The sequence below is a fragment of the Panthera pardus genome, unplaced genomic scaffold (genome assembly GCF_024362965.1).
Source record: "Panthera pardus isolate Hobbes unplaced genomic scaffold, ASM2436296v1 HiC_scaffold_21, whole genome shotgun sequence".
Classification (NCBI taxonomy): domain Eukaryota; kingdom Metazoa; phylum Chordata; class Mammalia; order Carnivora; family Felidae; genus Panthera; species Panthera pardus.
In genome coordinates, this window is record NW_026526777.1 from 23,546,239 (window position 1) to 23,568,659 (window position 22,421).

The 22,421-nt window shown below is 33.6% G+C and overlaps 1 long non-coding RNA gene across 1 annotated transcript; it reads left to right on the forward strand.

The window, feature by feature from the left end:
• The first annotated feature begins 5,207 nt into the window (after window positions 1–5,207).
• Window positions 5,208–17,523, forward strand: LOC109276542 (uncharacterized). Its single transcript, XR_002084718.1, has 3 exons — window positions 5,208–5,367; window positions 6,024–6,081; window positions 17,393–17,523. It is a non-coding gene; the product is annotated as an uncharacterized LOC109276542 (long non-coding RNA).
• Window positions 17,524–22,421: the final 4,898 nt, after the last annotated feature.

Below are 22,421 nucleotides of genomic sequence, written 5' to 3' on the forward strand. Positions count from 1 at the left end.
GTGGGTGGCCATGCAGGCTGCAGGAACTTACACACAGAAGTACAATAGCTTAATTCTACTTGTGTGGTATTGGCCACAGACACAAGACCAAGGCTGATTTCACCTGTGCTGGCTAGTCCAATATCGCCTCGGGGAAGAGTACTCATTATTACACACTACCTAAAACTAACCTTGATCACAAATCTGAGAGTTAGTTGGTCAAGGAAACTACATTTGCCAAAACAGTTTTGGCAAAATGTGGCATTTACTGTGTTTATTCTTAACTCGATGTTATGTATAGAGGGAGGGGTATGTGGTCATTTGAGAACATTTCCAAGCAGTACAGTTTTATTATCTTTTAGCGATGTTCCAACAAGATGGGAGCAGAATGGACACAGGCCCAGCAGTGTTAGAAGGAAGACATGGCTGTGTGTCCTGAAGATGTCATTGTTCTATTTAGTTTCATTGTGTTTTCCTTAAATATTAATCATGTTTATTCTCTCACCAGTCTTGAGGAGTTTACTGCACAAGTTAACCAGAAGAGCTTCTTAGGGGTGATTGGAAACTTGCACCCAGCAGAAATCTGGGCAAGGTTTCAAAGATGGAGTCTAAACATCTGATGTTGGAAAGGGCGTACTTTGCTCTTTTATAACCAGTCATCATTGTACTAAGAATTGACTACTGGAAATAGAGACTACCTGGTGGACGTGCCAATGTTCATATATTCGTAAGACCTAATATTTGGGGGGAGGGGGAGGGGAGGGAACCAACAACCAACAAATATGGAACTACGTATTTTTCTATATATTTAAATAGCAATATATATATGAATAAAGCAATGTTTATATCTCTAGATTTTATTTCAATGTTTTCAAAAAATAGTTTTCACCTGGATTAGGGTTTTCAAAAATATGACCCAAAGAGGCATTTCACTTATCCTTTTAACAAGCTGTACAATGCCAAGGGAGGATGGGGGCAAGAGAAACACGTGTCCCCAGATACCAGGGCCCTTGCCCTACTTCAAATACAAGAGCTACACATGTTTTTATCTATATACATTTATTTAAAATTTCTAGGTTTTTATTTGAAAAATACATCATGGCTAGAGACAACAAATCAAAATTTTAAAAAAAAATTTAAAAGTGAGTGAATACCATTAACCTGTCTGATGTGACAGACCCTAAGGGAGGTCTGATAGCATGATGATCAAGACTGTAGACTCTGGGTGGTCCTATCTGTTAAGTGTCTGACTCTTGATTTTGGCTCAGATCATGATTTCATAGTTCATGGGATCGAGTCCAACATTGGTCTCTGCACAGCCTGCTTGGGATTCTCTCTCTCCCTCTATCTCTCTGCCCCTCCCCTGCTTGTGCTCTCTCTCTTTCTCTCTCTCTCTGTCAAAATGAATAAAATTTAAAATATTTTCAAAAAACAAAAATAAAGACAATAGTCTCTGAAGCTGAACTGCTTGAGTTTATATAAATAAGTCTGATATATGGTATTCAAGCCTTTTTGTTCAGTTAGCCACTGATTTATCCAGAGAAATAATAAACAAAACTCATTTTCAAGTTCATATATACCAAAATAAGGAACATACAAGAATGTTGTTTACTGAAATGTAAAGTAACTATTAGAGGAAAGTTTGAAAAAAAAATTAATCTGCAAATTAAGAGAAGGCTTAAAACTTAAACTAAAAAAAAATAGCAGGTTAGCATAAAATGTTAACTGACATTACCAAACAGAAGTAATTTTCATGTAGCAAAAAAGGAAGTGGAAAGAGTTTTAAGAAACTAATAATGTTTCATCTGCTCCTAATTCAGGACTCCAAAGATGTGTTTGGTTTGGGTGATTTTGCGTTTTTGTTTTTGTTTTGCACTATCATAAAGTCTGTGGCAAATACACTACTGAAGGTAAGTTATTTTTTAAGACTTCCGTTTTATATTGTGTCCAAATGATAGCTTCCTATTAAGGAAAAATAGTTTGGAATTGATTCTACTTCTTCAGAAATAAAGTCTCTAAAATTTATTTTTGCCCTGTAAATTCAAGATAAGTTCTAGTTTGAAATCTGAAGAAGATTTAATAGTAACTTCTACAACTTTCACAGTTTAAAAATTTATAAGATATGTTTTAAAATAAATTGCAGTACAGTCTACAAATATTCAATATATTTGAGAGGAAAGGCAACAACATGCTGGACTCAAGAAGATACCCTTAGAGTTCTCGTTTCTGTTAAGTACATAGAGAGCTAAAAAGGGCGTCACTCCTACTAATCACCAAGAAAAAAAAAACACACACACACACAATCTGTAAAAGCCATACTTTTCTAGAGCCCACTCAAAAGCTAAGATCACTCAGCCCAATGAAGACACACTAAAAGAACCTTAGTGAACAACACACCTTATGGTGGAAGACTGAATGTTTTCCCCTGATACCAATAAGAAGTCAAGTATATTCACCCCATCACCCTCATTCAGTATTCTTACTGAAGTCTTAACCGGTGTAATAAAGTGACAGTTAAAAGGATCTCTGAAAACTATCCAACACTATACATTCATTGTGGATTGGAATTCTAAGGGGAAAATGGAAAATAAACATTACACAGAGTTCTAAAGAATTCCAGAGTGGAAAGAATAGTTTCTGGACTTCCTACAGTGTAGCATAGAAACTATCCATCTCAAAAGAAACTTGAGTTCAATATGGCATGTAGGGAGTAAGGCCATGATGGATGACAACTATGTCTAGGCAGGTATATCTGTGGGCAGCCTCAGATGACCAGAAAAAGCAATAAATGTTAGGGAATCAAGCAAGGTGAAGTACAGCATAGCTGAGACCAGTGAGTAGAGAGAGGCACATGTGGTTATCAATATTGCTGGACTCCTGAGTGTTCCAATTCTCCCTTTAGATTTAGAGTAAGATCGTACTTCCTCACTACTTGTGCCCAGATGGGGCTATGTAACTACTTCTGGCCAATAAGTTGTGAGTGAAAATGATATGGTCCATGTGTAGAATGAGCACTTAATTGCCAGCGTGTGGCTCTCCAGAGTATTTTTTCCCCCTCTGCCATGGCTAACTGCAACACATCAGATAGTGACTTCTCTGTTATCCTGGGTACCAGAGAAAGGATAATGACAATGTTAGGCAGAATTTTAGGGTCACGCTTGATGTGTAAATAGTATAAGTATATATTACAAATATATTTAAGTAGTGTAAGGAAGAAATGAAACCACTGAGATTTTGAGGTTGCATATTACTCCAAGTATTCTGTGTAATCTTGACCCAAATAGCAACAAAAGCACTAATTTCAGGACATCATGTATCCCTAAAATACCCAATTCATACCTGGAATGAAATAATAGAGAAATAATTCCCAAACTCTGAATCTATATGAGAGGAGACTAGATTGTTTGCCAGAGTATCACTAAAGTTGTTAGACTTCAGAAATCAAGTACAAGTTCATTTATTAATACATATGAATTAAAAATAATGAACATAATGAATTAAAAATACCAATTTTGTCGTATCAGAAATGCAAATGGGTATGTATATGCTCTAAGGTCTTCCGAGAAACCAGTTTTGGATGATTCTGAGACTAAAATTAGTTAGTTGTGTAATTCTTATTAATCCATGATACTTACTCTTGTAACTCTCATACCATAGTATCTGAAATCATGTTTCCCCAAAGCTAACATTCTTGATAGCAACATTTAAAATGATACTTTATTCTTGGGGTGACTGGGTTGCCTAATTGGTTAAGTGTCCCACTTCAGCTCAGGTTATGATCTTGCAGTTCTCGAGTTTGAGCCCCACATTGGGCTCTCTGCTGACAGCTCAGAGCCTGGAGCCTGCCTCAGATTCCATGTGTCCCTTTCTCTCTTCCCCTCCCCTGCTCACGCTATGTTACTCTCTCTCTCAAAGTAAACATTAAAAAAATTAAAAAAATAAAGTGATACTTTATTCTTCACATTTTTGTCTATCATATGGGTTTATTTTTACCTTCAAAATAATCATTTATCATTAGTATAAAGATTCTAACATAATTTTAAAATGTCACTCGTAATCCAATATGAAGAATGTTTTTTCTCTAATAGAAGATTGGATATCCTTATTCAAAGCCCATAATCAGAAAGGTCAAGCAAAATTAGTAATTGTATTTGTATTTACAAGATGCTAAACAATTACTCACAAATAAGCTAATGTTAGCATTTTTGTACTATGCTAAGATTCATCCCCTCCTTAAATGTGTCATGTAGATTGTTGTTTGTCAGTTGATTATGGAATTAAACACTTGAATCCCTTCTTGTTATTTATTGAAGGAAGAATTGGAAATGAGCTTTTAAGAAATCTAAATTTAGGGACACTAAGTTTTATCTATATCATTAGAATTCATTTTATTAAGTCATCATACCCTTCTGCACCAAAGTTTAGGTTTACAGGTTGAATAAGGCCGAATTAAAACTAACCTATTATCTTCAAAGTTGCTAAGAAACTAGCACATGTTCTTACCACAAAAAAAGACATGATCGTTACATGACATGATAGAGGTGTTAGCCAATCATGCTATGCTGGTAATCACATAGCAATATATACATGTATTAAATCAACAAGTTTATACCTTAAATTTGCACAATCCTATATGTCATTTATATCTCAATTAGCAAAACACTCACACACACACACACACACACACACACAAACACACAAACACACATAGTTCATCCACAATGCTGTGCACCTACAGCGTCTAAATAGTTCCAAAACATTATCATCATGCCAAAATAAATCCTCATACCCATTAAATAGTTGTTCTTTATTTATCCCTCCCCCTACTTCCTGACCCCACCAAACTGCTTTCTGTCTCTATGTATTTACATATTCTGGATGTTTCAAATGAATGGAATCATGCAATATGGAACTTTTTGTGTCTTGTCTCTTTCACTTAGCACAATGTTAAACAGTACTTAATTTCTTCTCTGAATGAACAATATTCCATTCTATGTCCATCCATTCATTGACATGTGCATTGTTTCCATGCTGACATTTTGGCTTGTGAATAGTGGTGCCGTGAGCATCAACGTACAAGCATTTCTTAGACGTACAAAGCATTTCAATGCTTTGGGCTGTATTGCCACAAGTCGATTTGCTGGAATCATATGGTAATTCTACATTTAGCTTTTTGAGGAATCACCAACTATTTTTGATAGCAGCAGAACCATTTTACATTTCCACCAGCAGTACACAAGCGTTCCTATTTTCCTGCCTACTTGCCGACACCTGTTATTTTCCATTCTTTTGATTATAGCTATCTTAGTGAGTGTTTCACCTGAAAGTTTTACTTTACAATCTTTTATCTCGTATTCTATAAATGCCATCATTTCTTGAGAGCAAAAAGTAAGTATATGCAAAGTCATGTTTCCTGTGGTAGTTTCCTTCAAAGTATTTTCTTCTTAGGGCTGTTTAGAATCTTTAAAGTGATTGTTTCCACAGATACTTCTGACGATTTTTTTTAGTTACTCATTTATACTCAAGCATAGTATCTGAGGGGGGGGGGATTCCTGTTTTGTGTACTACTATTGTAATTATATTTTGAAATATAATTAATTCCAGAGTTAGCCAATGCAAATGATTTATTCAGAAAATTAATAGACTGAGGAAACTGGGGACAGAATATGTGCTATAGGCTGTCCCAAAGGGACAATTCATACATAAACAGTTGAGTCAATTTCAAGAATTATGTTCATATATCAATATAATGTTTTCTTCTGATCAGTGCCCTCAAAAGGTATGCAATGACATTGATATTAACTGCTGAATGTCCTATATGGCGTATGGGAGACTCACTATTGGGGGCAAACCTGGCCCCTAGAGCCTGCCTGGTTTCTGTATTTGCAGATGCTCTTGTATTCTTTGTGTAATTAGTTATGATTACTTGGGATCTGCAGCAGCAGAAGGCAAACCATGTACCTCTGCCCCTACTGTTAGCTCTATTCTTGGCATCTTTTTCTGAGTTTAAATTCCTATAACGTTAACATACAGTGCTATATTAGTTTCAGGTGTACAATAGAGTGATCCAACAATTTCTTACAGTACTCAGTGCTCAACATGGTAAGTGTACTCTTAATCCCCTTCACCTGTTTCACTGAACCTCCTCTACCTGCCACCTCCCCTCGGGTAACCATCAATTTGTTCTCTATAGTTAAGACCCTGTTTTTTGGTTTATCATTTTTTTCTTTGTTTATTTTGTTTCTTAAATTCCACATATGAGTGAAATAATATGGTATTTGTCTTTCTCTAACTTATTTCACTTGGCATTATACCCTGTAGATTGATCCATGTTGTTACAAATGGCAAGATTTCACTCTTTTTGATGACTGAGTAATAATCCATTATATATATATAGATAGATAGATAGATAGATAGATAGATAGATGATAGATAGATATGGATATAGATATATATATAGATAGATATAGATATATATATAGATAGATATAGATATATAGATATAGATAGATAGGTATAGATAGATATACATGTATATACATATACATATATATATATACATACACACCACTCTTCTTCATTTATTCATCATCTATCAATGGACACTTGGATTGCTTCTATTATTTGGCTATTGTAAATAATGCTGCAATAAACATGTTTTCATAACCTTTGGGTAAATACTCAGTAGTGGAATTACTGGATCACATGGTAATTCCAATCTTAATTTTTTGAGGAACCTCCATACTGTTTTCCACAGTGGCTGTACCAGTTTGTGTTCCCACTAACGGTGCACCAGTGTTTCTTTTTCTCCACATACTCACTCACATTTGTTGTTTCTTGTGTTTCTGATTTTAGACTGTCTTAAAAAAAAACAATGTTTACTTATTTTTTGAGAGAGAGAGAGAGAGAGAGAGAGAGAGAGAGAGAGACACAGAATCCAAAGCAGGTTCCAGGCTCTGAGCTGTCAGCACAGAACCCGATGCGGGGCTCAAACTCACAAACCATAAATCATGACTTGATCCAAAGTCGGATGCTGAACTGACTGAGGCACCAACGTGCCCCTGATTTTAGCCTTTTTGATAGATGTGAGGCAACATTTCACTGTGGTTTTGATTTGCATTTTACTGACGATGAGTGATGTTGAGCATCTTGTCATATGTCTGGTGACAACCTATCTTCTTTGGAGAAATGTCTGTTCATGTCTTCTGCCCATGTTTTAATTGGATTATTTGGTTTTGGGGTGTTGGGTTGTATAAGTTCTTTATATATTTGGGGTATAACGCTTTATCATATTTGTTTTAATGGCTTTATAACATATGTATGAGAATTGAGGGAGGATAATGTATGTGCAATATTTAGGATAGTGCCTGGCACATTGTACATTCTAAATATCAGTAATAATACTAATGCTCTAATCACTACAGTGTGATAAAATAAATAGCCTATGGTTAATATTATCTATATTCCAAATTTAAATGTAGCACATTGGTTATCACAATATAGGGTTTTAAAAATTAATACAGTACAAAATAACATACACAAATGTGTGTGTGTGTGTTTATGTTTATGGCTGCCATGATAGGGATAAAAGTGTGGAGCATTAAGTGGCCTTTAGTTTCCACATTCCCCTGTTGATTCACAACTTGTTATTTTCCTAACCTGATCTAGATGGCTTAGAACTGGGAAAGTTTTTAAAAGCGGACAGGTAAGAGGACTGTGAGCAGTTGCAGTTTTAGAGTTTTGCACAATGTACTTCATCAATCTGTTGGGGACAGTTGCAGAAGGAAGGTGATGAGAGTGGTTAGAATCCACGTAGGAAGGCTGTGTACGTTAGGGACAAGAGCACTAGATTGGCAATCAGGAGGCTCTGGAATGAATCCCAAATGTGCCACTTTATAAATCACAAATTTTAGCAATTATAAGCATTTTAAGCTCTAACTTTCTCACTTTGACTTACGGGAAAAAATGCTCACTTTACAATATTGTTAAACAAAAAACAAATTTAAAATATGAGACATTTATAAGGACACACATGTTTTTCGGTAGTCAACAAATGTTGGGTCCATTTTTTAATATCAAAATAGGTAAACAAGCGCCTGCCCTTAGTCGTTAGGTATCCTGTTTTACTTCAATGTTATAAATAACACCTATAATAAATCACGCTTGTTTAAAGACCAATGTCAGTTACTTATACTAACGTAAAATACCTACTCCTTAAAAAAACATTGAATTTCCCCCCCACTTTCTGTAATACTAACCAGCAGTTTAGATGGAGGTTTTTGATTATTGATTTAATCTTCTCATTCATTATTGAGATGTATTTCTTCATGATTCAGTCTTGGTAGGTTTTAAAAGAATAAGATACTTAGGAATAAACTTAACTAAAGATATTTGTATACCAAACACTTCAAAATAAGTATTAAAAAAACAAATACACAAATATATTCAAATATACCCCATGTTCATGGATTGGAATACTTACTATTGTTAAAATGTCCATACTATTCAAATGAAATTACAGATTCAATGCTCTATACATCAAAATCCCAATGGCTTATTTTTTACTCTTGAATAATATAGAAAAAACTCCTAAAATTTATATGGAATCCCAAAAGACCCGGAATAGCCAAAGCAATCTTAAGAAAGAAGAACAAAACTAGAGACGTTCGATTTCCTGATTTCAGAACATATCACAACACTACAATAATTTAAAAATATATGATCAATTCATCTTTGATAAGCATGTCAAGAACACATAGTGGGGAAAGGACAATTTCTTCAACAAATGGTGAAGCATTCAAGGATGCAAAAGAATGAAGTTGGACCCTTGACTTACATTATACACAAAAATCTGCTGAAAAAAGATTTAAATGTAAGACTTGAAGCTCTAAAACTTCTAGAAGAAATCACCAGGAAAGTTTCTTGACACTGGCCTTGGCAATGATTTCTTGGATATGACATCAGAAGCACAGGCAATAATAGTAAAAATAGATAAGTGAGACTACTTCAAACTAAAAACTTTTGCACGATAAATGGAACAAGCAACAGAATGAAAAGGCAACCCACACAACGGGAGAAAATGTTTGCAAACCATTTATCTGATAAGGGCTTAATACTTATAATATATAGAAGCACCTACAATGCAATAACAAAAAAAGAAAATCCAAAATCCTAATTATAAAATGGGCCGCGGACATGATAGATATTTCTAAAAAAAAGACACACAAATGGCTGACAAGTGTATGAAAAGACACTCAACCTCACTCAGGGAAATGCAAATCAAAGCTACAATGAAATAGCATCACACACCTATTAGATGGCTATTATCAAAAAATGAAAGATAATAAATGTTAGTCAAGTTGTTCAGAAATTTGAATACTTGTACGTCATTGGTGAGAAAGTAACATGGTGCAGCCATTATGGAAAATAGCGTGGAGTTTCCTCAGAAAATGAAAGATAGAACTGCCATATGATCCAACAATCCCACTTCTAGGTATTTATCCAAAAGAATTGAAATCAGGATCTCAAGGTGGTAGCTGCACTTCCTTATTCACTACAGCATTGTTCACAGCAACCAAGATGTGGAAACAACACAGACGAGCGGATTAAAAAAAATGTGATATATACATACAGTGCAATATTATTTAGCCTTAAAAATAGGAAAATTCTTTCATTTCAGAAACATGGGTGAATTTGGAGGACATTATGCTAAGTGAAACAAGCCTGTATTAGGACAAATACTGCATGATTTCACTTTTACGAGCTACCTAATATGGCCACATTCATAGAATTAGAGAATAGAACGGTGGTTGCCAGTGATTGGGACAAGGGGAAATGGAGAGTTGTGTTCATGGGTATAAAGTTTCAGTTATGCAGTTTAAATAAGTTCTAGAGATCTGCTATACATGTGCCTGTAGCTAACAACATGGTATTGTGTGCTAAAAATGTAAGAGGTTAGATCTCATGTTAAATGCTCTGTATCTCAAACACATACACATAAGGGACATAAGGAAACATTTAGAGATAAATAAATAGAGGTGAAAGCTATATTATCTTGATTATGATGATGATTTCATGGATATACACATATGTCCAAATTCATCAAACCATATTCATTAACCATGTGCAGTGTTTTGTTTTGTTTTGTTTTGTTTGTATATCAATTATACCTCAGTAAAAGTATTTGAAAAATCTGAACAAATGAAACTTTGGTGACAAGATAAAATCACAAGTTTAAAATCTTCCGATTTTGTAAATAGCACAAGGAAAACAAGGTAAGACCAATTTACTGGCAGTGAAACAGATACACTCTTGGCTCTTATACTTTAAGAAAAAGAATGTGAAATTTAACATACAGGAGTGGTTACAGTTTTAGGTTTGTATCATTGCTCTTACTTTTTATACTTCAGGTTGCAAGCTAACTTGTGTAGAAAAAAATCATATAAAGTCAAGTTATGATTATTTTAAGAACAGTGTTATCATTACTATCATTTGTGTTTTTAACCTCAAATAGCATTAGAGATCTATAAATCTTGAAGCCAAACTTCACTCAAAAGCGTTTCTAAACAAAAGTTGAGGTCTAGGCAGTTTTTTGTTTGTTTTTTTTTTTTCTGTGTTTTTTTCTTTTTTTTAACGACTTTAACAACTACTTAAAAACAAATTTTGACCACTAATCCAGTTTTTAAGGTTCTATTTCAGTTCCACAGATGGCCTTAACAACTACCAGAATATACTGAATCCAATTATACAGTAGTTGTTAATGTTAAAGGAATGTGATCTTTTTACCAAACCAATAGATTGCAATACCTTGATACCTGTTCCTTTGGTCAAAAAATACTTATATTAAGAAACTGCCAATGTATAATAGAAATTAATACAATATCTATTAGTTCCATTTATTATTTAAAGCGTGCCTGTTTCTCATTATTTTGATGTTATTTCGTGGGTTTCGGTGACACAAAATGTAGCGAAGCATGCAATGGATTAATGACATAAAAGCACATGAGAATAAATGTTCAGCAGTTTCGATTTTGATTCCAGGCCTACATTTTAGTAAGGGCACATTATTGAAATAGCCAGTAGCTAGATTAATTATTTAGAATAACAGAATTCAAAATTGTCCCCAAAATAAATCAACCCACCTATGCAAATATAAATCCCTTGAGATAATCCCTCTATGTGCTGTTTCTTTGTGTCCCTTTCCTATGGTTACTTGTAATCTACTTGGGAAGATAAATTTATAGTATAAAACACTCTGAAGCAGACACAAAGTACTCCAAAGAATATACAAGGTGTTCCAAGTGTTGGTTAATATTAAATAAATAGTAGCCTTTGTTATTATAGAGACAAATACTGAAGCTGAATAACATCTGAGGTTTTAATTTTAATCACAATCATTTACTTCTATTATAGATTTTTCTACCGAAAACCATTAAACTTGTTATTTTGGCAATTAAATTGCCCTAATGTTGTTCAGTTCTCCGAACGTCTGAAATCTCACACTTTAACAAGTATTGAGGTGATCTTGAGCGCATGGTGCATTACTTGGTCTCTTGATTTTAGCAGAGAGAACCAGAAGACGCCATTGCTGATTAAAGGCTCAGTACTGTTTCAGGTACAAAATTACATGTCCGAATTGATGGTGTTTAGGTCGTTATTTTGTTTTAGAATCACACACAACAGCATAAAACTATATTTTGTCTCCGACAAAATGTTACCCCCACACGCAAATACACATTCTGTACACACCCCACAAAACATCCAACTTATCACTGGGGAAATGATTTTTTCATGCCAAGAGAAAATAATAAATCAAAATCTTCAGGTTTATCTGGATTGCCATTTTATCAAAAGTAAATTGTAATTCAGATTATGATAGGGAAAAGATAGGATAAAATAAGCGGAGAGGGAAAGGTTAGAACTTGAGATGCCTGCATAGGAAAAAACACATATTTTGGAACAATGCTGGGAGCATCTGACCACAGCAAACCCCCTTGGGAGTAAGGTTCCCTTAAAGATGTAACAGACACCACCAATCCCCCTCAGGTTCCCCTCAGGAATTTGACAATCAAAATACCTAACTAAAATAAGTAAACCATAAAACTTATGTTATGAGGGACAATATGACCATAGTCTGACTTCTCACACAATGAAGTCAAGTCAATCAGGAATATGCAACCCAGCACCTAGAGTTATCAAGCTAATAAGGGTAGGACCTGAGTAAAAACAAAGAGGAAGGGGGGAGGGGGCTGACCAGAACCTTCTAAAACAAAGACCCTTGCCTCTGGTCGGGAGTATTCGCCTTGAAATGCCTTCTCTCTGCAAAGGGAGCTTTCATACTAATCTTACTATCTAATCTTATACTCTAATAAACTTTTGCCTGCTGCTCATTTTATTCTATATCCATCTCTTCATTCTTTGAAGCAACGAGACAACGAACCCCTAGTGTTGAACTAAAGAATCCTACAATAAAATCACCTGTAGCTGAGGTCTTCTAGTGCATATAGACATATAGAACTATACTGTACTATTAGTATATTACTATTACTATATACACTATACATAAACATATGTAACTATACTATACTATTAGTATATACTGTTAGTATATTACTATTACTATATACCATTACTATATATACTACACATAAACATATATAAATATACTGTACTATTACTATATATATATCCTTATATATTACTGAAATGTGGAGAGTGATTGTACTTAAAGGAACTATAAAGACTGCTTTGTACTTAATAATCAAAGTGTTCAAAAGTTGTTTACTTTAAAAAGCATGTCAAAATATTCTGAAATTAGTGTTCAAACTCAGAAGACTAAAATGGTAAATTTTTTAAAATCTGTAAAATATGACCTGTTAACATTCTAGTTTTAATTTGACTACAGAATGATAAGGATTTTTTGGTAGGATGATAGCTCATGTGTCTAAATGGTCAGGACACAGAAGAAACATAACTTCTAACAAATAAGCAAATAAGTACTAAATTCCAAATAGAAAAAATCTTAAGTACTGCAGGTGTAAATTTTAATACATTAATTGTCTAGTCTCTCATATAGATTTGTGTTGATTTAAAAATGTGAGACTCAGGGCGCCTCAGTGGCTCAAGTCAGTTAAGCATCTGACTTGTCATGATCTCACGGTTTGGGATTCTCTTGGAATGTTCTCTCTCTCTCTCAAAACAAATAAATAAACTTTAAAAAAATTGTGACTCAATAAAGTTATGATTTACATATCTTCTGCGTTATCAATTTAATTTTTCTTTTATCACACCTGATTATAAAGGAAAAATTAGATTTCAAATAATCAAATATATAATTTGCCTATAATTTTGCAGAATACAAAATTGTTTTATTGTGCTGCATTTTTCTATAAGCACTGTTAAGTTTGTCATTTTGTTTCATTGGCTTTATTTCATAATTTTTGTCAACACATAATCATGTTTTCATAAAGGACAATTTAAATACAAGACTTTTTTGTTTTAAATTCTAAATATCCTAATATATTCAAGTGATTATTTCTTGGGAATCTATATTTGAACAGGAATTACAGGAGAGAGAATTGCCCTGTTATCTTCTTCCTTTTATAATTATTATAAATTCTAAATTTTTGCCACTCTGGATAAGGAATAAAGACAGCAATTGTTTAGGCCAACTAAAAAGCATATAATATTTAGATGGGAAATTAAAAGCCTATATTATGTATCTAAACCAAGTATACCTCAAAAATGAATTACAATGTAAACATGACTGAATAGAAACTGAAGTAAAATAATTGATATTAAAAACAAAAGATGTTTTCTATAGTTACTTGAAATATATTATCATTTTCAAATTTTGAAAATTGTCACCAAAAAATTAGAGATCGCTAAAGTTTTTGAAAATATTATTGGGGTATATATCCCCCTGTAAAAATACCTACTGTTTCTTAGATTGCTTATGCATTAAAAATTTAGGATGTCAGGGCGCCTGGGTGGCTCAGTCGGTTAAGCGTCCGACTTCAGCTCAGGTCACGATCTCGCGGTCCGTGAGTTCGAGCCCCGCGTCGGGCTCTGGGCTGATGGCTCAGAGCCTGGAGCCTGCTTCCGATTCTGTGTCTCCCTCTCTCTCTGCCCCTCCCCCATTCATGCTCTGTCTCTCTCTGTCTCAAAAATAAATAAACGTTAAAAAAAATTTAAAAAAATTTTAGGATGTCAATGTCAATAAGAAAAAGAACAACAACAACCCATTATAAGCAATGAAGTTGCTTACAGAAAGATGGGTGACAAGAATTTATAGCTAATTTTCTACAAAGCATAAAATAAGTATTTGGATAAATGGGTTGGGACAGAGGAATTTAAAGCAAACAAAAACATTCTTAGTATTTAATAATTATATGTAATCTTTTTCACATGTCTATAATTTAAGTAATTTATAAAGGATAATAAAACAAATACACATAAATTCACCCACAGTTTAAGTAGTAGATCATGATTGATTTACCTATGTGCTTCTTCCCAACCCATCTTCCTGAAACACCTCAAAACTGCCACATACCTGGGGTGACTGGGTGGCTTAGTCAGTTAAGCATCTGATCTTGATTTTGGCTTAGGTCATGATCTCATGGTTCATGAGTTCGAGCCCCACATCAGGCTCTGCACTGTCAGCAAGGAGCCTGCTTGGGATTCTCTCTCTCCTTCTCTCTGTCCCACTACCTCACTCTCTCTCTCTTTCAAAATTAAAAAACTTAAAGAAAAAAGAAAACTTAAAAAAAAAAAAGAAAAAACTGTCACATACCTGAACAGTAATGTGTTTATCAGCTTTATGTTTTGTTGGGCTAGTTCTATACACATGCACACACATCTGAATAATATTAATTTAGTCCTGATTGTTTTTGAGCTCTGAAGGGATATCCTAAAATGTAATCATCTTTATATGAATGTTTTCTCCCTTGCATTACCTTTCTCAGCTCTGTCCCATGTTGTCACTTATGATGCAGTTCAATACAGTTTCACTCTTGCAGAATATCCTGCTGTGTGACTCTTCTAAAATTAATTAATTAACAAAATCATCGGCTTTTATGAAAATAGCTGCTATAAGCTCTCTTGCATATGTTGTCTGCTAAATACAGGCAAGAGTTTCTTTCAGATACACATTTAGGTGAGGAACTGCTAACTCGTGGTGTATCTGAAGCTTTAAATATAATTGCAAATTGTTTTTGCAAGACAGTCATCTGATTTATATTCCACAAGCCTTGTGTGTACTTATGTAACTCCACAACCTCCCAAAACTTGGTATGGTCTAAATCAGTGCAAAATGCTACCACATACTGGTGTTAATTTACAGATCCTTGGTTATTCATCCTCAGCTTAACTGGGAAAATAGTTAACACTGTTAACTAATTGGATCCAGTTAACATTTTAAATTATCTTTAAAAAATTTTTTTAAAGATTTTACAAGTATTTTTCCAACAGTAACAAGCAACTGTATTAGAATTTTTAATAGAAATTTAAACAAAGCACAACCAAATTTTTGATCCATGTTTTACTGGTTTTGAAGGCCAACTTCGTATGACTGCAAATAATTGCTATGAATGATTAGCCCAATATATATATTTTTAATTTCTACATCATCTATCTCCTTTCAATAACCTTTTTGTACACTCCTGCCTGCAACATTTGTCTACTTACAAACTGCACCACATCAATTTTGGTACATAGACATCATAGAAAGTGAAAGTATTTTACATCTTTAGCAAAATGGAATGATCTAAGTTCTTGTCCCAAAAGTTAACCGATAGAGTCCTTGCTGTTCAACGACTGACTGTGTGAGATGCCTTCTTTCCCTTTGTTTTTATAAATAGTTGTTTACTGATTAATGCTTGTTTATTTGAATAAAATCCACTTAGGTTATTATTAACTGAAGACTCAGATTTTGTTTACAAAGTCAAGTTCACCATCATCGTTAGCATCTAGTTTGCTACTATTCGTCTCTTTCCATTCATTTTCTGATTCATTTCATAATTTTTAAAAATTCTTCCTCCATTAATTTTCTTCTTATTGTCCATGTGGGATGAAAACAAAAAATACATAAATAAAAATTCTCAACAGTGTCCAATGAAAGCTAAAATAAAATAAATAACTAAAAAAGACTACAAACATAAACTCTCAATTTTTCTGTCAAGATGGTGCAATACTGTGAACAACACAATAAGAAAACTAAAAGTTGATATAATAGCAATAATTAGCTTCACTTCTATACTATCTGTTTCTGTGTTACCATCATTCTTCCATTTGCTGTTTATAAAGTCATTTATTGTGTAAGTTGGGAATAATGATGAGTAATGAAATTCCTAGGTCAATGAAAGAGCTAAATGTTTCAAGATACAGAAAAAATAAGATCTGAATCTACAGATCAATTTCAGGAAGACTAGTATCATTTTTTTTTTTTTTAAACACCTACCCCTTGAGGGTTGTTTTTTTTTTAAGTTTATTTATTTTTGAGACAGAGAGAGACAGAGCATGAATAGGGGAGGGTCAGAGAGAGAGAGGGAGACACAGAATCAGAAACAGGCTCCGGGCTCTGAGCTGTCAGCACAGAGCCGGACGCAGGGCTTGAACTCACTGATGGCGAGATCATGACCTGAGCCGAAGTCAGCCGCTTAACCGACAGAGCCACCCAGGCACCCTTAGTATCATTTTTATAAATGAGTTTTCCTGACTATAGTTTGTCTCTGATTTGTTGTTTTCTTAATGCTGTTCAGTGAAGTTTTATAAACTTCTCTGTAAAAGTCTCGCGTATCTATTGTTACATTCATCCTTAGGCAAGTTATTTTACTGTATTTGCATTGTAATTGTATCAACAATAAGTGATGTCTCTTTAAAAAGTCATGTTTTTAAGTATTTGTGGTCACAGTATAAACATTTCATTTTTATATATTGCTCTTAACAGAAATATACCTAACTAAACCCTTTTAATTTTTCTAAACATCCTCATGTGTTTTCTGTTGGTTTTTGTATCTCCTATATGTATGTTTTGGTTTTTATATTTTCAATCGTTATATTTCCCGTACAATATTATATAGTACATATGGGTGTGTAAAGGAAAGCTACTAATGATTCAATATTACAAGCAGAACGTTGACTGGAGGATTATAGTAGATAAGAAAATTCCCTACTCTCCCTAGTGGTTAAATAGCTTCTATCATTACAAGGTGTGCTTTTTCTTAAATTGCTCTCTCCACATCACTTGAGTTGATCATATTGTTTTTACCTCTAGTTTTATATATATATATCTATATATATATATATATATATAGATATATATATATGCTAATTGTTAACTGACTTGCATTCCTGTCATAAACATAATGTTGCTGTGATATATTACTTTTTTTTTTTCTTGGCTCTACTTTTCCAGAAGGCAAAAATTACAGGATCACGCTAAAGCTTTCCCATTCTTCTCCTGCATTTGAGTCCCTGCCAAGATGTAAGTGATGGTAGCTGACTTCCTTGCTACAGCAAGCTCTGAATAAATAACCTTTGCTTGTTCTCATTTAGTTGGTCTCCATTTATTTCTACAAACTACATATTTCCCTTTCAAAATCACTTGCATTGAACCTCACATTTTGATAAGAAGTGTTTTCATTAAAATTTAGCTCTAACTTTATTATTTTTGTTATGATTTCTTCTTTGATACTGGAGTTATTTGTGTTTATCTTAAATTCCCAAATTTATGGGTGTTTTTAATCCCTTTGGTTTTGATATCTATTGCTATTTAAGGCTTCTTACAAGTATCTGGAGAAATATAATTAAAAGCAAAATTTCCTCCCATCCCAGGAAATCTTTTTACCAAGATGGAAGAGAAAAAAATGTCAGTGTAATTATTGAATCAGCATTAAAGCAATCATGATGTTCATCATAGAAGTTCATTAAGAGATTGTAAAAACAGGAGTGCTTGGGTGGCTCAGTCAGTTAAGCATCCGACTTTGGCTCAGTTCATGATCTCACAGTTCATGGGTTTGAGTCCTATGTTGGGGTCTGTGCTGACAGCTCAGAGCCTGGAACCTGCTTTGGATTCTGTGTCTCCCTCCTCTCTCTCTCCTTCCCTCCCCTACTCGCACTCTGTCTCTCTCTCTCTCTCTCTCTCTCAAAAGTAAATTAACACTAAAAATTTAAAAAAATGAGAGAGATTACAAAGACAGAAAGCAAGGTGACTTCTTTATGCCAAGCAGACACAACTCATTACATATGGGTTCTCAAAATAAATAACTTACTAGTCCTCAAGTAAGAGGATTTTCCGTCACCGTTTGTCACCGTGTGACTCATCCTGGTTTACCTGGTAACTAAGAAGACCACCTGTGTTCGCTAATTGACTTTATCCAGAGGTGGATATCTTTATGACAGGAGGTGGTTTGGAATGAGGTCTAAGTTTGACTCCTACCTTCCCACAGACACTGGGAGGTAGATTCACTTTCTTCCCTGATAATTAACATCTCAAACAGATAGTTCCTGGGTCCTTGAGAAACGCTGAAAAGAGGTTTATTTAACTTTTCAAAAGACTTTATTTACACAACTATAATTTAAAAAAAAATATTCTAAGAGAAAGGAAGGGGAAGTCTCCTCCCTTATTTTCAACAGGAGGAATAAGTCTCTTGTTTTTACCTGTATTTGCTCTTACATCATCAATGATTGACAGAAATTAATAGGAACCTCTTACCCTATTGTAATTTTCCATTTCTTTTTTGATGGTAGGTCTATTTATATTTCTTTTATTTGTGATTTTTCTTTTATGGTCACATCATCCTGGGGTAGTTATATCTTTCTGGTGAGTAAAATATTTTATAAAATGTATAGTAGTAACTTTGTCATTAAGGAGGCATTGTTTTTGAAAATCTATTTTATATGGTATATCTATTCCCACTCCTTTTTTATTATAACTTGCAATCTTTGTATGTTCCCAACATTATAACTTCAACTTTTCATGTTTACATGTATTGGAGTATCTCTTGAAGAAAAAATATATGGCTGAATTTTTTTAATGTAGAAATTTTAGTACCATTACTTTGGGATTACTAATATAACTGGACTTGGATTTGTTTCGATTTCTGCCTTCTATATGTTCTATCTTTAAATTTTTTTGGAAAGATTTAAAAAAATACATAAAACACATACAGCATAAACATGAAGTATAATCAATCACTATTAATGAAAACATGTGCAACATTACCTAAGTCAAGAAATAGAACATTGCCAACAGTCTAAAAGCCCCCATGCTCACCCCCTGGTTCCATGTTTCCTGTTCAATCACAGACCTCTCCCTCAAGGCTACAGAAAACTTGTATCCTGAGTTTCGTGGTAATCATTTCCTTCCTTGCTTTGTTTTACAGTTTTACTACACAAATATGCCTCCCTAAAAAAAAAAAAAAAAGTTTCCTTCATCTTTTTTGAACTTTATACAAGTGGAATCAAACCTTGTGTATTATTTTGCATTTAATAATTTTAAAAGGTATTTAATTTAAATATCTGTTTTTACTGAGAGATTGTCCTAAACGTCAGAACTTCAATGGATTCTCCTTTATGTGTTCTTATGTCACCTTATCCTTGCCTATATCGCACACTCTACCTCCCTTTTATTCTTTCTCACTACATGATAGACTCAATACAAGTTAAATACCACCAGGCACATATTCAGCAATCAATAAATACCTGTCAGCTAAATAAATGAAGGAAGTTTTGGTTTGAAATGTTAGAATATTCTACAGAATTATTCATTAACTTTTGAGTCACTCATGGGTTTAGGGAATCACTACATGAATAACCTGCTGGGTTTTTTGACATATCTGCATTCCTTTATTTTTCAGCCTGACAAATTTTATTAATCACTAAGGACTCCTCCAATAAACCTTTCCCAATGCTCCCAAACATATTTTGTCCCTCTTCTATCTCCCCGAAGCACTTTGCTCAAAACTGAAAGCATAAGCATGTTACTCTGTGCTTAACACTAAACCGGAAACTGAGGACACAAGCCTGATGGTATTTTCCCTGAAGGGATTTATAAGTGTGCCCTATAGTATACTTGTTATAGTGTATTTTTGTGCATCTTATGGATTTTGTCACAATAAAGATTAAGCAGCTCCAGAATTTTATTTTTCATCTCTGGGGTCCTCTGTATACTCCATTATATACAGGCCTTCACCTTGGTACTGGACGAAAGAAACAGACCCCTAGGTGAGTTATTTTCCTCAATGATATGTTTTTGGATTCAATATCAATAAAACTTTAACCTTAGTAACAACCTACCTCTCTAAAATAAACCATTTAAAACTTATATTAACTGTTAAATAAGCCAGAATGTCACAAAAAATAGGCTTTGTAGGGATGAAATTATGAAGATAACGGATATATAGAATTTCGTTTAGAATTTTAAATGGAAGCAAACAAAAACCTGAGTAGCCTTATGGAGTGATAAAAATGGTTTTAATGGATTTAATTAACTTACTCTATAAGAAATGAAAATTAAGGAATCATTCTTGTCTGAACTGAGCTATTAGCATGGTTTTAACTGCAGTCTTTACGGCCAAAAAGTCTTAGAGCAGATGGTAAATTTATAGTCCTTTTGCCCCTATGGAGAAGGAAGAAGGAGAAAATATAGTGCAGGAACTGTATGTGTTTCATGAATAAACTCAGGATGCAAGTGGTTGGAACCATTTCTAAATGGTGTATGAAAGTCACCATCGTTTATTCTAAAGCCATATAAACAATATGTATTTTTATGCTATGATACACTTTTCCATAAACTAAAAAAAAAGAACTTTTTCTCTCAAATAGTAGCAGTGGTTTAACTGGAATAACTGAGAAAAGAATGTGTAACCTTGTTTTCTAATTAATTTTAAATACATAAGCATGAATGCATATATAAGTATTATGTATATAAGCATGGAATTTATTTCCCCAAATTATTATTTCACCACATCTAACATAAGAACTATATTTGACCATATAATATGTGCCAAGATACTTTATAAAAGTCATAAAAATGTGAATAATTTGATACTTAGGCATTTAAAATTTATATATAACTGTATATGTATACTTTCCATATATTACATAAATACTATATAAATGTACTATATTACATATATACATATAAATGTATATACAATTGATATATACGGTTTAAAAAACATGTGTAATACAATCTATAATATTATCTTGCATGTTTGTGTTTATTTTTGAGACATATAAAGGATAAAATTTTTAAAGATATTGTAAGTAAACCTAAAGTAGATCAAATAACTGTTATTTAATGATTAGAACAAATTCTTATGTGAAATCCCTGATGGTAACTATGAACTTTTTTTCTAGTAACATTGCTGTTCCATGCTTTTGAAGTGTCATGTACCTAAGATTTATCTTAAAAGCAAAATATGTCAATAACTTATGTAAATATAACCCTGGGAAATAAAATGTGCTTTGATTTTGTTATGTAACAGAGACAAATGAATACTCTATTTACTCTATTAATACTCTAATAGAATACTCTATTCCTTGTATACTTTGTAATTTCAAGTTTAGTGTTTGGTTGACTATCTTGATATCATGTCTTACAAATGAATCCTATGGATATAATAATAGTAGCTATCAGTAATTTAGTACTTACATATATCAACATTTAATGCCTTTTTTACTTTATTATATCATGACCACTAAAACAAAACCAAAAAACGCTATCATAGGGCAATGTAATGGCGGGAAAAAAGGAATAGAAATGATATTGTATATAGTGCTCAAAATGCAATGCACTAACACAGAAGGTCATGTTAAATTTGTTTTTTCATATTAAAAATTTAAAATAGTATCTGGTGGGTCTGTAAAAAGTACAAGCTAAAGGTGGGGAAAGGAAAGCATGGCTTCTTCTGTGTGAAAGAGACATTTTTTTTTCATATTTATAAATGGCTGTAGAAGCTACAATTTGGGGGTACTTACTGTTTGCCAGTCATATACTGTCCACCAATCTTTCAATGTCCAACAATGTAATGTATTTTTTTAAATACTCTCTTTTTATTTATTTTCTCTAATTTTAATGTTTATTTATTTTTGAGAGAGAGACAGAGCATGAGCAGAGAGAGGGAGACACAGAATCCGCAGCAGGCTCCAGGCTCCAAGCTGTCAACACAAAGCCCGACGTGGGGCCCAAACCCAGGAACCGGGAGATCATGACCCCAGCCAAAGTTGGTCGCCTAACTAACTGAGCCACTCAGGCGTCCCTCAATTACTGTAATGTAGATGAGTTTACAAGTGAAGTCATAGAGGTCCAAAGAAAGCAGATAACATGACTAGCACATTTCAGAACAAAGATTCAGGTCTATGTCTATTGACTCTAAACATTATACTTCTAGTTCTAACAAAGTAAGCTGCATGATGTAGAGCTTAGAAATATTCAATGC